The sequence below is a fragment of the Bos indicus genome, chromosome X, assembly GCF_029378745.1.
Source record: "Bos indicus isolate NIAB-ARS_2022 breed Sahiwal x Tharparkar chromosome X, NIAB-ARS_B.indTharparkar_mat_pri_1.0, whole genome shotgun sequence".
Classification (NCBI taxonomy): domain Eukaryota; kingdom Metazoa; phylum Chordata; class Mammalia; order Artiodactyla; family Bovidae; genus Bos; species Bos indicus.
In genome coordinates, this window is record NC_091789.1 from 39,480,099 (window position 1) to 39,492,580 (window position 12,482).

At 48.3% G+C, this 12,482-nt stretch overlaps 1 pseudogene; it reads right to left on the reverse strand.

Annotated features, from left to right (window-relative positions):
- Positions 1-3,755: 3,755 nt before the first annotated feature.
- LOC109554806 (large ribosomal subunit protein P1-like) lies at positions 3,756-12,393 on the reverse strand (annotated as a pseudogene).
- Between the last annotated feature and the right edge of the window lie 89 nt (positions 12,394-12,482).

Here is a 12,482-nt window from a genome sequence, read left to right on the forward strand (position 1 = left end):
GTACCGCCTTCCTGCCCACCTCTTCCGGCTGGCTTCACCAATGACCATGCTCGACTCCTGAGAAGACCCGCCCTCCAGCTCCAAGTAAGCCTGTCCCTCTTTGTGACGGGCAGCTCTGTGACCCAATCATAGCAGGCCGATCGCGTAAGCTCCGCCTTCCGCCCAGCAGTCTGTCTCTTTTTCCTCAGTCCGTAGTCGGGCGTGCTGTGGGCCCCTGGACTTTCCGGCGGGGAGATCCAGACTGTCCGTGCAGAGTCACGCATAGAGTGATCCGATGTGTATACGCCAAGCCCTGCTGTGTGCCTTTGGTGTGAGCTTGTATTCTGAAGGAATTAAGTTCACGGGAAGTTACAGGGAAATGCCCCTCCCGTTGTTGCCCCAGCATCAGCTTGTTGCGTAGCCAGTGGACCGTCACACCAGGAGATGGCATTGGTACCATCGGAAAGCTGCTCAGGGTTCTCGGTGTGTGTGTGTGCGTGCGTGCGCGCCAGTGGTTAGGACACCGCACTCCCACTGCCGGTGGCCTGGGTTCGATTTCTGGTTGGGGAGCTGGGATGCAGCATGCCTCACCATGTGCTCGCTCGTGTGCGCACACACACACACACACACACACACACACACACACACACAGACGTCAGTACGTTAATGAAACCATGCACTTTGAAACCCGGGATGGGCCTTTGTTCCATCACACCCTGCCCTTGAGATCCATCCATCTCAATCAATAGTTGGTTTCAGCAGTCAGTTCTCAGTTTGTATTGCTAGCCTTCGTTGGTGTGGGTCAGCCACAGTTGTTCAAGCCTTCACCCACTGTTGCCTGTTTCCACTTTTAGGTTTCTAGAAAAAATCTGCTTTGAACATTTGTATCCAGGCTTTCCTGTGGTCAGAATTTTTCATTTTCTTTGGCATGAATGCCCAGCAGTGCAAGTGCTGTGTCCTAAGGAAGTGGACGATTAGCCTTAGAAGAAACTGCCAATTTGCGTTCCACTGTGGCTGGACCATTTTACCTTACCACCCTGGATATTTTTAAAGCACATAATTGAAGATTTTTACAAAACATTGTTTTAGGCAAGACTGTTAACAATTCTGTTTCTCACCTCTAACTATATTCTTCTATGGGATCACCTACATAGTTCCTCACTCAGGTTAAAAAAACACACACCCTGTATATTCAGTGTGATTTTTAACTAGCAATAATATATCTGCAAAAGTCTTCCTTCTCAGTACACAAGTCTAGCTCATGTCATCTCTGGCCACCAGGTATTGAACAGAACACATGTACTATAGTTTACATAACAAATCCCCAACAGATGTATTATTACTTTTTCTGTACTTCTTGTTTGTTTGTTAGCACCTCTGAAGATTTGTAAATCTCCCTCCGGATGTTACCTTTAAGTGTAACTACCAGGTCAAAGCCATTTTGCTTTTTTGCATTTCTTTTCCATGGGGATGGTCTTGATGCCTGTCTGGGGAGGCCTTACAAATAGCTGTGAAAAGAAGAGAAGCAAAAAGCAAAGGGGAAAAGGAAAGATATAAGCATCTGAATGCAGAGTTCCGAAGAATAGCAAGAAGAGATAAGAAAGCCTTCTTCAGTGATCAGTGCAAAGAAATAGAGGAAAACAACAGAATGGGAAAAACTAGAGATCTCTTCAAGAAAATTAGAGATACCAAGGGGACATTTCATGCAAAGATGGGCTCGATAAAGGACAGAAATGGTATGGACCTAACAGAAGCAGAAGATATTAAGACCAGGTGGCAAGAATACACAGAAGAACTATACAAAAACGATCTTCACGACCCAGATAATCACGATGGTGTGATCACTCACCTAGAGCCAGACATCCTGGAATGTGAAGTCAAGTGGGCCTTAGAAAGCATCACTGTGAACAAAGCTAGTGGAGGTGACGGAATTCCAGTTGAGCTATTTCAAATCCTGAAAGATGATGCTGTGAAAGTGCTGCACTCAATATGCCAGCAAATTTGGAAAACTCAGCAGTGGCCACAGGACTGGAAAAGGTCAGTTTTCATTCCAATCCCAAAGAAAGGCAATGCCAAAGAATGCTCAAACTACTGCACAATTGCACTCATCTCACACGCTAGCAAAGTCATGCTCAAAATTCTCCAAGCCAGGCTTCAGCAATATGTGAACCGTGAACTGCCTGATGTTCAAGCTGGTTTTAGAAAAGGCAGAGGAACCAGAGATCAAATTGCCAACATCCGCTGGATCATCAAAAAAGCAAGAGAGTTCCAGAAAAACATCTATTTCTGTTTTATTGACTATGCCAAAGCCTTTCACTGTGTGGACCACAATAAACTGTGGAAAATTCTGAAAGAGATGGGAATACCAGACCACCTGACCTGCTTCTTGAGAAACCTCTATGCAGGTCAGGAAGCAACAGTTAGAACTGGACATGGAACGACAGACTGGTTCCAAATAGGAAAAGGAGTATGTCAAGGCAGTATATTGCCACCCTGCTTATTTAACTTATTTGCAGAGTACATCATGAGAAATGCCAGGCTGGATGGATCACAAGCTGGAATCAAGACTGCTGGGAGAAATATCAATAACCTCAGATATGCAGATGACACCACTCTTATGGCAGAAAATGAAGAGGACCTAAAAAGTCTCTTGATGAAAGTGAAAGAGGAGAGTGAAAAAGTTGGCTTAAAGCTCAACATTCAGAAAACTAAGATCATGGCATCCGGTCCCATCACTTCATGGGAAATAGATGGGGAAACAGTGGAAACCGTGTCAGACTTTATTTTTCTGGGCTCCAAAATCACTGCAGATGGTGACTGCAGCCATGAAATTAAAAGACGCTTACTCCTTGGAAGGAAAGTTATGACCAACCTAGATAGCATATTCAAAAGCAGAGACATTACTTTGCCAACAAAGGTCTGTCTAGTCAAGGCTATGCTTTTTCCTGTGGTCATGTATGGATGTGAGAGTTGGACTGTGAAGAAGGCTGAGTGCCGAAGAGCTGATGCTTTTGAACTGTGGTGTTGGAGAAGACTCTTGAGAGTCCCTTGGACTGCAAGGAGATCCAACCAGTCCATTCTGAAGGAGATCAGCCCTGGGATTTCTTTGGAAGGAATGATGCTGAAGCTGAAACTCCAGTACTTTGGCCACCTCATGCGAAGAGTTGACTCATTGGAAAAGACTCTGATGCTGGGAGGGATTGAGGGCAGGAGGAGAAGGGGACGACAGAGGATGAGATGGCTGGATGGCATCACTGACTCGATGGACGTGAGTCTGAGTGAACTCCTGGAGTTGGTGATGGACAGGGAGGCCTGGCGTGCTGTGATTCATGGCGTTGTGAAGAGTCGGACACGACTGAGTGACTAAACTGAACTGAACTGAACCAGGTCAAAACCTATGGCCATTTACCATGTTTATTGATACTAAGCAGTTTCCTCCCCAAAAGACCCTGATCGGCATATAGCAGGGCTGTTAGCCCTGTGTTCCACGTGTTGCAGAGATTTTCTCTCAGTCTCTCTCTAAAGAGCTCAGCTTTTTATTGAATGTGTTATTACTAAAGTGAGTGAAGTTGCTCAGTCGTGTCGATATTTTGCGACTCCATGGACTGTAGCCTACCAGGATCCTCCATCCATGGGATTTTCCAGGCAAGGGTACTGGAGAGGGTTGCCATTTCCTTCTCCAGGGGATCTTCCTAACCCAGGGATCGAACCCGGGTCTCCCACATTGTAGGCAGACACTTTACCATCTGAGCCACCAGGGAAGTTACTACAGAGGTTTAGTCAAAAAGAGCAAAGCTCATGTCATCATCAGAGTCCTCAGATTCTTTTTACTTTGTTCTACTTTCTTCTCCTCAGCTGGGGCTGCAGTGGTGGAGGGGGCAGGACCTTATGGTGGCGCAGTACCAGTTGTCGGGACAAGTCCACCAGCCCCCACATGGCAGATGAAGCTGCCGATGCTGACACTAGCCAAAGCCTTTACAAACAAGCCTGGCCAGAAAGGGTCAACATTTACACTCGCTGCTTTAACGAGGGCACTGATCTTATCCTCTGTGACCATCACCTCACTGGGCAGAATGAGGGCCGAGTAGGTGCAAGGAAGCTCTGAGACAGAGGCCACAGTGTGGGCGAGTGCTCGGTGGGGCTGCTGGCTTGGTGCCAGTCGCCAGATGAAGTGAGGGCCTCACCCCAAAATGGCCTTGGCTTTTCAGAAGGACAGAGCAGCTTAGGGGCCGCGTAAGAAAGGATCTCTCTTTTTTGGCTGCGCAGCATGGCATGCCAGATCTTAGTTCCCAGACCAAGAATTGACTCGAGCCCGCCCCCTGCAGTGGAAGCATGGAGTCTTAACCACTGTACCACTGTGGGATTCCTGTCTCTTGTCTCAAAAGACTAGGCCGGCTGGTTTCAGAAGTCGAGAAGTTACAAAATTTTATGTGACCAAATTATTACACTCTGGATTGATGATTTCTGGGTTGTGTATCTTGGGCACAAAGTTGTCCTGCCTCAAGTGAGGAGAGTCATGTGACTCGGGGCAGAATTTCTGAGTTCCCACACCCAATGCTTCGTGGACCCAGGCTGGCTGATTCTTGCTGTCCTGCTGGCCCCACTACTGTGTGTGTGTGTGTGTGGGGGGGTGTCCTATGATCTCAGGCTAGGTAGGCCGGGACTGGGGCCAGTGCCTCTCAGACACCCAGCCTCTGCCCCCGTGGGATGCCAGGTCAGTTGGGGAAAAGACGAGGAAATGCGTACTGAGAAGAGTGTATTATATTATTTAAATGCATACGTGGCCCGCAGGTGAGCAAGCGAGATCCATGGGGAAAGCACAGATAAGAACCGAGAATCCACCTAAAACCAGTGCTCTTGAAAGGTCACCTGCATGGTACGAAGGAAGGACAAGGCTGTAAAAGGAACTGGGTCCATCCCAGCATGCGTCTGAGTGAGAAGACCGGTCCCCATCATCTGCAAGCAGGGGCTTCCATCCCTCTGCCACAGACAGTGGGGCTTCAGCAAACCACTGGCTGAGGGAGGCTCCCCCCACACCCCCAGCACTGTGGTTGTACTGCTGGGCTCCTGGCAGAGCGGATGGTCCCAGAAGGGAGGCCTAACCCCTGGCTTCCCACTCAGGACTCCCAGAGGGCCAGCTGAAGACCGGTCTGCGATCTCATGTTGAGGACACCACCCATCCTCATGGAACGCTGGCAGGTCCCTCAGAGAGAGGAGTGGCCCTGTTACGTCCCCAGGGCGTTACTGTCAGAGACCAGATGATATAATTTTCGGTAAGGGCTGGGAGTGTCTGCTACGTGCCTGGACTCATCCATCCCAGACATGTGGCGGCTCTAGGAAGTCGGTAGCATGTCACCCCCTTCTCCAGATGAGCAAATGAGGACACGAAGACTTGAGCAGCTTGTTCTAAATCTCTAGCTAGCAGAGGGAAGGGTGGATAGGGACATTGACCTATCCACTGACCTCCTTTTGCAGGCTGTAAAGTGAAGTGAAAGTCGTTCAGTTGTGTCCAACTCTTTGTGACCCCATGGACCATACAGTCCATGGAATTATCTGGGCCAGAATACTGGAGTGGGTAGCCTTTCCTTTCACCAAGTGATCTTCCCAACCCAGTGATCAAACCCAGCTCTCCTGCATTGCAGGTGGGATTCTTTACCAGCTGAGCCACCAGGAAAGCCCAAGAATACTGGAGTGGGTAGCCTATCCCTTCTCCAGAGGATCTTCCCGACCCAGGAATCAAACTGAGGTCTCCTGCATTGCAGGTGGATTCTTTACCAACTGAGCTCTCAGGGAAGCCCTTTTGCAGGCTACACTCTCCATTTGGCTCCCAAGGAGGTTCCTGGGGCATTGTATCGCACATCAGCTTGTCTTGAAAGCATTGGAGGTGAGTCCCAGTGAATATCCCTGGGCCTTGGACCAGTTTATAAAGGAAGGAGGTGAGAAAGAGAAACACCTGTACTCTTGCCTAATCGGGGGGACTTTGAAACAGACTGACAGTACCTTTGAATTCTCATGAGATCAGGGAGCGGTTCTCATGGATATTTACCAGTCATCTGCATTCCTGTGATAGAAGGCTACTGCAACTCCCCCAATCTTCACTGGCCTCCAAGACACCAAAAGAGACACACATGGTGGGATGTGGGAGGGAGGTTCAAGAGGGAGGGGGACGTATGTATACCTATGGCTGATTCATGTTGATGTACGACAGAAACCAACGCAGTATTGTAAAGCAATTATCCTCCAATTAAAAATGAACTTGAAGAAGTAGATACACAAGAAGGAATCATAAAGATAAGACGAATTCTAAAAGTCTAGGTGGATTTGAAAACCAACTTTAGACACTAGAAACAAAACCACAGTCTTTGAAATAAAAATTTCAACTGATGAATCAAACCACAGATAGACAGATGACTCAGAAGATGACAAGGCAGTGATGTGGAAGAGAGATGGGCTGGTCTTCGTGGCCCCTCATCCTGGGCGGGCTTCCAATGACATCAACCCCTTCCCTTCTTGCCCTGGGTCTGGGGTGGCAGCTGCTTCCTGTACTCGCTGCGTGCCTTCAGCCCTCTGAGCCATCCCTGAGTGATCACCTGGGCTCAAGGCTCCCATGACCTGTGGGGGTCTCAGCAGTCACCATGCTGCCCCTGCACTCGACTGGGGTGAAGGGCCAAGGGCAGCAAGTGCCCGAGGTGCCAGAGCGGCTGCTATCCTGAACTGTCATGGAGGGAACACCGGGAACCAAGGCTGGGCTGTGCGGTGACTGCAGTGTCCCTGGGAGGAAACTGACAAGGACACCTGCCTTAGCTCTCGGCTCAGGTCACAGGATGACAGCCACAGCTCTTCCATGGCAGCCTGCAAATTCCCCTGTGCCTGCAGGGCTGACGGGGCTGGAAATCAAACACAGCATTCCACCATGTCAGTTGCAGAATCCCCAGGTTGCCTGAATTCCCAGCCTCTCTGCATTTCCTAGGTGAAAGGCACAGTGCTATGTGAACGAGTGGGACCTTGAAACCGAGACTCAGGATATCTGGCTGCCCTCGGTGGAAGCTCACAATTGGCAAGCCCTCAGTCCCCCAGAGCCTCCCTTGCTGATGGAAGTAGCTTGTCCGGTCGTGTCTGGGAGGCTGGTGTTCTGTCCTTTGAGGACTGTGTCATTACCTCACCTGGTGCCGATGCCTTGCAAGGGGACACTGACTGTCCTCCAGACCCTCTGCCACCACATCCTGTTGCCATGAGACTTATAAGTGGGGTCCGATTACTGCATGATTGAGGGGACAGACACAAAGTCTGACACTTCAGGAAATAGCTCATACATCAATAAATATTTCCCAGACTTCACTGCTATCTACCAGCTTAACTTTATTTGGACATTTGTGGTAAGAGCTTCTCAGGGAGTTCGACTCAGTAGGTGAGCTGGGCCAGTCGATGAAGTGGATTAACTGATAGAGTCCTATTTACTAGAGGGTTCTGATTGAAAGCATCAGTATTAGGACATGCAGCTGCTGTGTAGTCTAGCACGCACTTCACATGGGTGGCTGACTGATACTTGGACCTACTGCTGACCTGCATTTCATAGGTTTTGATGCCAGAAGAGCCCTGACAGGAGGTGGAGGAAAGAATACAAAGGCTTCAGTACAGTTCAGTTCAGTCGCCCAGTCGTGTCCGACTCTTTGCGACCCCATGGACTGCAGCATGCCAGGCTTCCCTGTCCATCACCAACACCAAGAGCTTGCTCAAGCTCATGTCCATCGAGTTGGTGATGCCATCTTACAATCTCATCCTCTGTCGTCCCTTTCTCCCGCCTTCAATCTTTCTGAGCATCAGGGTCTTTTCTAATGAGTCAGTTCTTTGCATCAGGTGGCCAAAGTACTAGAGCTTCATCTTTAGCATCAGTGCTTCCAATGAATATTCAGGACTGATTTCCTTTAGGATGGGCTGCTTGGATCTCCTTGCAGTCCAAGGGACTCTCAAGAGCCTTCTCCAACACCACAGTTCAAAAGCATCAATTGTTCAGTGCTCAGCCTTCTTTATGGTCCAACTCTCACAACCATACATGACTACTGCAAAAACCATAGCTTTGACTAGATGGACCTTTGTTGGCAAAGTAACATATCTGCTTTATAATATGCTGTCTAGGTTTGTTATAGCTTTTCTTCCAAGGTGCAATCATCTTTGAATTTCATGGCTGCAGTCACAATCTGTAGTGATTTTGGAGCCCTCCAAAATAAATTCTGTCACTGTTTCCATTGTTTCCCCATCTATTTGCCATAAAGTCTTGGGACCAGATGCCATGATCGTTGCTTTTTGAATGTTGAGTTTTAACCAGCTTTTTCACTTTCAACAAGAGGTTTTTCAGTTCCTCTTCGCTTTCTGCCATAAGGGTGGTGTCATCTGCATATCTGAAGTTACTGATATTTCTCCCGGCAATCTGGATTCCAGCTTCTGCTTCATCCAGCCTGGCATTTTGCTTGATGTACTCTGCATAGAAATTAAATAAGCAGGGTGACAATATACAGCCTTGATGCTGGATATTGACAATATATTCCTTTTCCAATTTGGAACTAGTCCATTGTTCTATGTCTGGTTCTAACTGTTGCTTCTTGAACTGCATACAGATTTCTCATGAGGCAGGTAATGTGGTCTGGTATCTCTATCTCTTTTAAAATTTTCCACAATTTGTTGTGATCCACACAGTCAAAGGCTTTAGTGTAGGCAATAAAGCAGAAGTAGATATTTTTCTGGAATTCTCTTGCTTTTTTGATGATCCAGTGGATGTTAGCAATTTGATCTCTGGTTCCTCTACCTTTTCTAAATCCAGCTTGAACATCTGGAAGTTTTCAGTTCACATGCTGTTGAAGCCTAGCTTGGAGAATTTTGAGCATTACTTTGCTAGTGTGTGAGATGAATGAAATTGTGCAGTAGGTTGAACATTCTTTGGCATTGCCTTTCTTTGGCATTGGAATGAAAACTGACCTTTTGCAGTGCTGCAGCCCTGCTGAGTTTTCCACATTTGCTGGTGTATTGAATGCAGCACTTTCACAGCATCATCTTTTAGGACTGGAAATAGCTCACCTGGAATTCCATCACCTCCACTAGCTTTGTTCATAGTGATGCTTCCTAAGGCCCACTTCACTTTGTATTCCAGGATGTCTGGCTCTAGGTGAGTGATTGCATCATCATGCTTATCTGGGTCATTAAGACCTTTTTTGTACAGTTCTTCTGTGTATTCCTACCACCACTTCTTAGTCTTCTGCTTCTGTCAGGTCCATACCGCCTCTGTCCTTTATTGTGCCCACCTTGGCATGAAATGTTCCCTTGGTATCTCTGATTTTCTTGAAGAGATCTCTAGTCTTTCCCATCCTATTGCTTTCCTGTTTCCTTGCAGTGATATTGAGGAAGGCTTTCTTACCTCTCTTTGCTATTGTTTCAAACTCTGCATTCAGATGGGTTTATCTTTCCTTTTTTCCTTTGCCTTTCGCTTCTCTTCTTTTCACAGCTATTTGTAAGGCCTCCTCAGACACACATTTTGCCTTTGTGCATTTCTTTTTCTTGGGGATGGTCTCAATCACCGCCTACTGTACAATATCATGAACCTCCATCCATAGTTCTTCAGGCACTCTGTCTATTAGATACAACCCCTTAAATCTATTCATTTGTCACTTGTACTGTATAATTGTAAAGGATTTGTTAGGTCATACCTGAATGGTCTAGTGGTTTTCCCTACTTTCTTCAATTTAAGTCTGAATTTGGCAATAAGGAGTTCATAATCTGAGCCACAGTCAGCTCCGGTCTTGTTTCTGCTGACTGTATAGAGCTTCTCCATCTTTGGCTGCATTGCTAGCAAAGTAATGCTCAAAATTCTCCAAGCTAGGCTTCAACAGCACGTGAACCGAAAACTTCCAGATGTTCAAGCTGGATTTAGAAAAGGTAGAGGAACCAGAGATCAAATTGCTAACATCCACTGGATCATCAAAAAAGCAAGAGAATTCCAGAAAAACATCTACTTCTGCTTTATTGCCTATGCTAAAGCCTTTGTGTGGATCACAGCAAATTGTAGAAAATTGTTAAAGAGATGGAAATACCAGATCATCTTACCTGCCTCCTGAGAAATTTGCATGCCGGACAAGAAGCAACAGTTAGAACCAGACATGGAAAAACAGACTGTTTCTAAATTGGGAAAGGAGTACGTCAAGGCTGTATATTGTCACCTTGCTTATTTAACTTCTATGCAGAGTACTTCGTGTGAAATGCCCGGCTGGTGAAGCAGAAGCTGGAATCCAGATTTCCAGTAGAAATAGCAATAACTTTAGATATGCAGATGACACCACCCTTATGTCAGAAAGCCAAGAGGAACTAAAGAGCCTCTTTGTGAATGTGAAAGAGGAGAGTGAAAAAGCTGGCTTAAAACTCATCATTCATAAAACAAAATTAATGGCATCCAGTTCCATCACTTCATGGCAAATAGATGGGATACGTTGGAAATAGTGACAGACTTTATTTTCTTGGGCTCTAAATCACTGCAGATGGTGACTGCAGCCATGAAATTAAGAGACATTTGCTCCTTGGAAAGGAAGCTATGACAAACCTAGACAGCATATTAAAAAGCAGAGACATCACTTTGCGACAAAAGTCCATATTGTCAAAGCTATGGTTTTTGCAGTGGTCATGTATGGATGTGAGAGTGGACCACAAAGAAGGCTGAGCACCGAACAATTGATGCTTTTGAACTGTGGTGCTGGAGAAGACTCTTGAGCGTTCCTTGGAGTCCAAGGAGACCCAACCAGTCAATCCTAAATGAAATCACTCCTGAATATTAATTGGAAGGGGTGATGCTGAAACTGAAGCTCGAATCCTTTCTCCTGATGCGAAGAGCCAACTCATTAGAAAAGACCCTGATGTTGGAAAAACAGGGCAGGAGAAGTGGGTGACAGAGAATTAGATGGTTGGTTAGCATCACTGACTCAGTGAACATGAGTTTGAGCAAACTCTCGGAGACAGTGGAGGACAGAGGAGCCTGGCATGCTGCATCCCATGGGTTTGCAAAGATTCAGACATAAGTAAGTGAACAGTATCAACTGTTCCAGCTCTGCCTGATGTATATACTATACAACCCTAAATGTTCTAGTTCTCGGAGCCAAAAACCTGAGTTGAGCTGCCCCCACGGATAGTCATATCTCACCCCATTTCCAGAGGTAAGGCCTCTGGATGGAATGAGAGATCGTGTTTCCTGAGAAGGACCCCGTGCCACAGCTGGAAGTGCACACAACAAATCTTCCCAAGCCTTCCTAGAGGACCCATGCACTAAAGTGACAGGTTGCCCTGGAGAAGAGGTGCGTCCCATCTGTCAAGCGACATGGGGACGCCTTCAAGACTTCCTTACTTTCCTGCGTCCTCACCTCTAGAAGGCTGGGCACCTCTGGCAGACGTTTAGATCCCTGGTGGTAGGAGCATTAGCTTTGCACACTTCTCTGGATACTATCCTTGGGTTGGTGGGGGAAGGATCCGTGCTTTATCTGTAAACATTTCAAAGGCACACTCAGGAGGTGCTGGAATTCAGTGGGCAGGGAACAGAAAGAACTACATCGGGGCTGTGTGTGTTTGGGGGCGGGGCGGCGGGGGCGGGGGGGCGGTGAGTACCAGATTCTGGGCCCCGGGAGTGTGGAAGATCCCAGGAGTACTGATCAAGGCAGCTCTCGGGGGCCAGGACTGGGGCGCAGCCCAGGACTGACAGTGTTCCTTTGCCATCTTAAGGGGATCACCAGCTTCCTTTCCCCTTCTCCAAGGCACCCTGCGGAGAACAACGTCTCATTTCTTGCAAGGGACAGGGTAGGCCTAACGGTGCTCAGGTGGGGTCTCCTGAGCTCTGGATCTTGGTGGCGGCTTTTCCTTGGCCTTTCTCGGAGGAAGGCGCAGACCACCTGGGGTCGGCGATGGACCCCTCTCCCGCCCTGGGTCTTCAGAGAAGGGAGACTTGGGTACTGCTCGCGGACAAGTGGGTTCAAGATTCTTCGTTTGGTGGGGGGCGGGGGCAGGGGCGGGCTTCCCGCTCGGCCTCCAGGTCGACAAAGGAATGCAGGCTGAGCCTCCAGCCGGGCGCATCCCCGCCGGGCTCTGGGGCACCGGGGGAGGCAGAGAGGGCTTGTCCCAGGCTCCGCGATGCCCGGGAACATGCGCGCGGCCGCCGTGAACCCCCACTTGAGGGTACTTCTTTCAACTCTAGGAACATAACGTCCTTCACAGTTACGGCAAAGCCTCGGGCAAGAGCTCTACGCCCAAGATGGCCAGCCGGAAGCTGGGTTCTCGCGCCGATGTGGCGAAGCCCCATTCGCCAGCTGGCTGCCCGCGGTTGGGAGCCCAGCCGCCTTCTCGGTCTGCGCATGTGCTCAGCTCCCACCGCACGCAGGCGCAGAGCATCGCTACATCTATGGTCCGGAAGTCTGATAGAGCGTCTACGCGCCCTCGCCTGGACTCTATGGTTCCTACGCGTGAAGATAGGCTGTCTA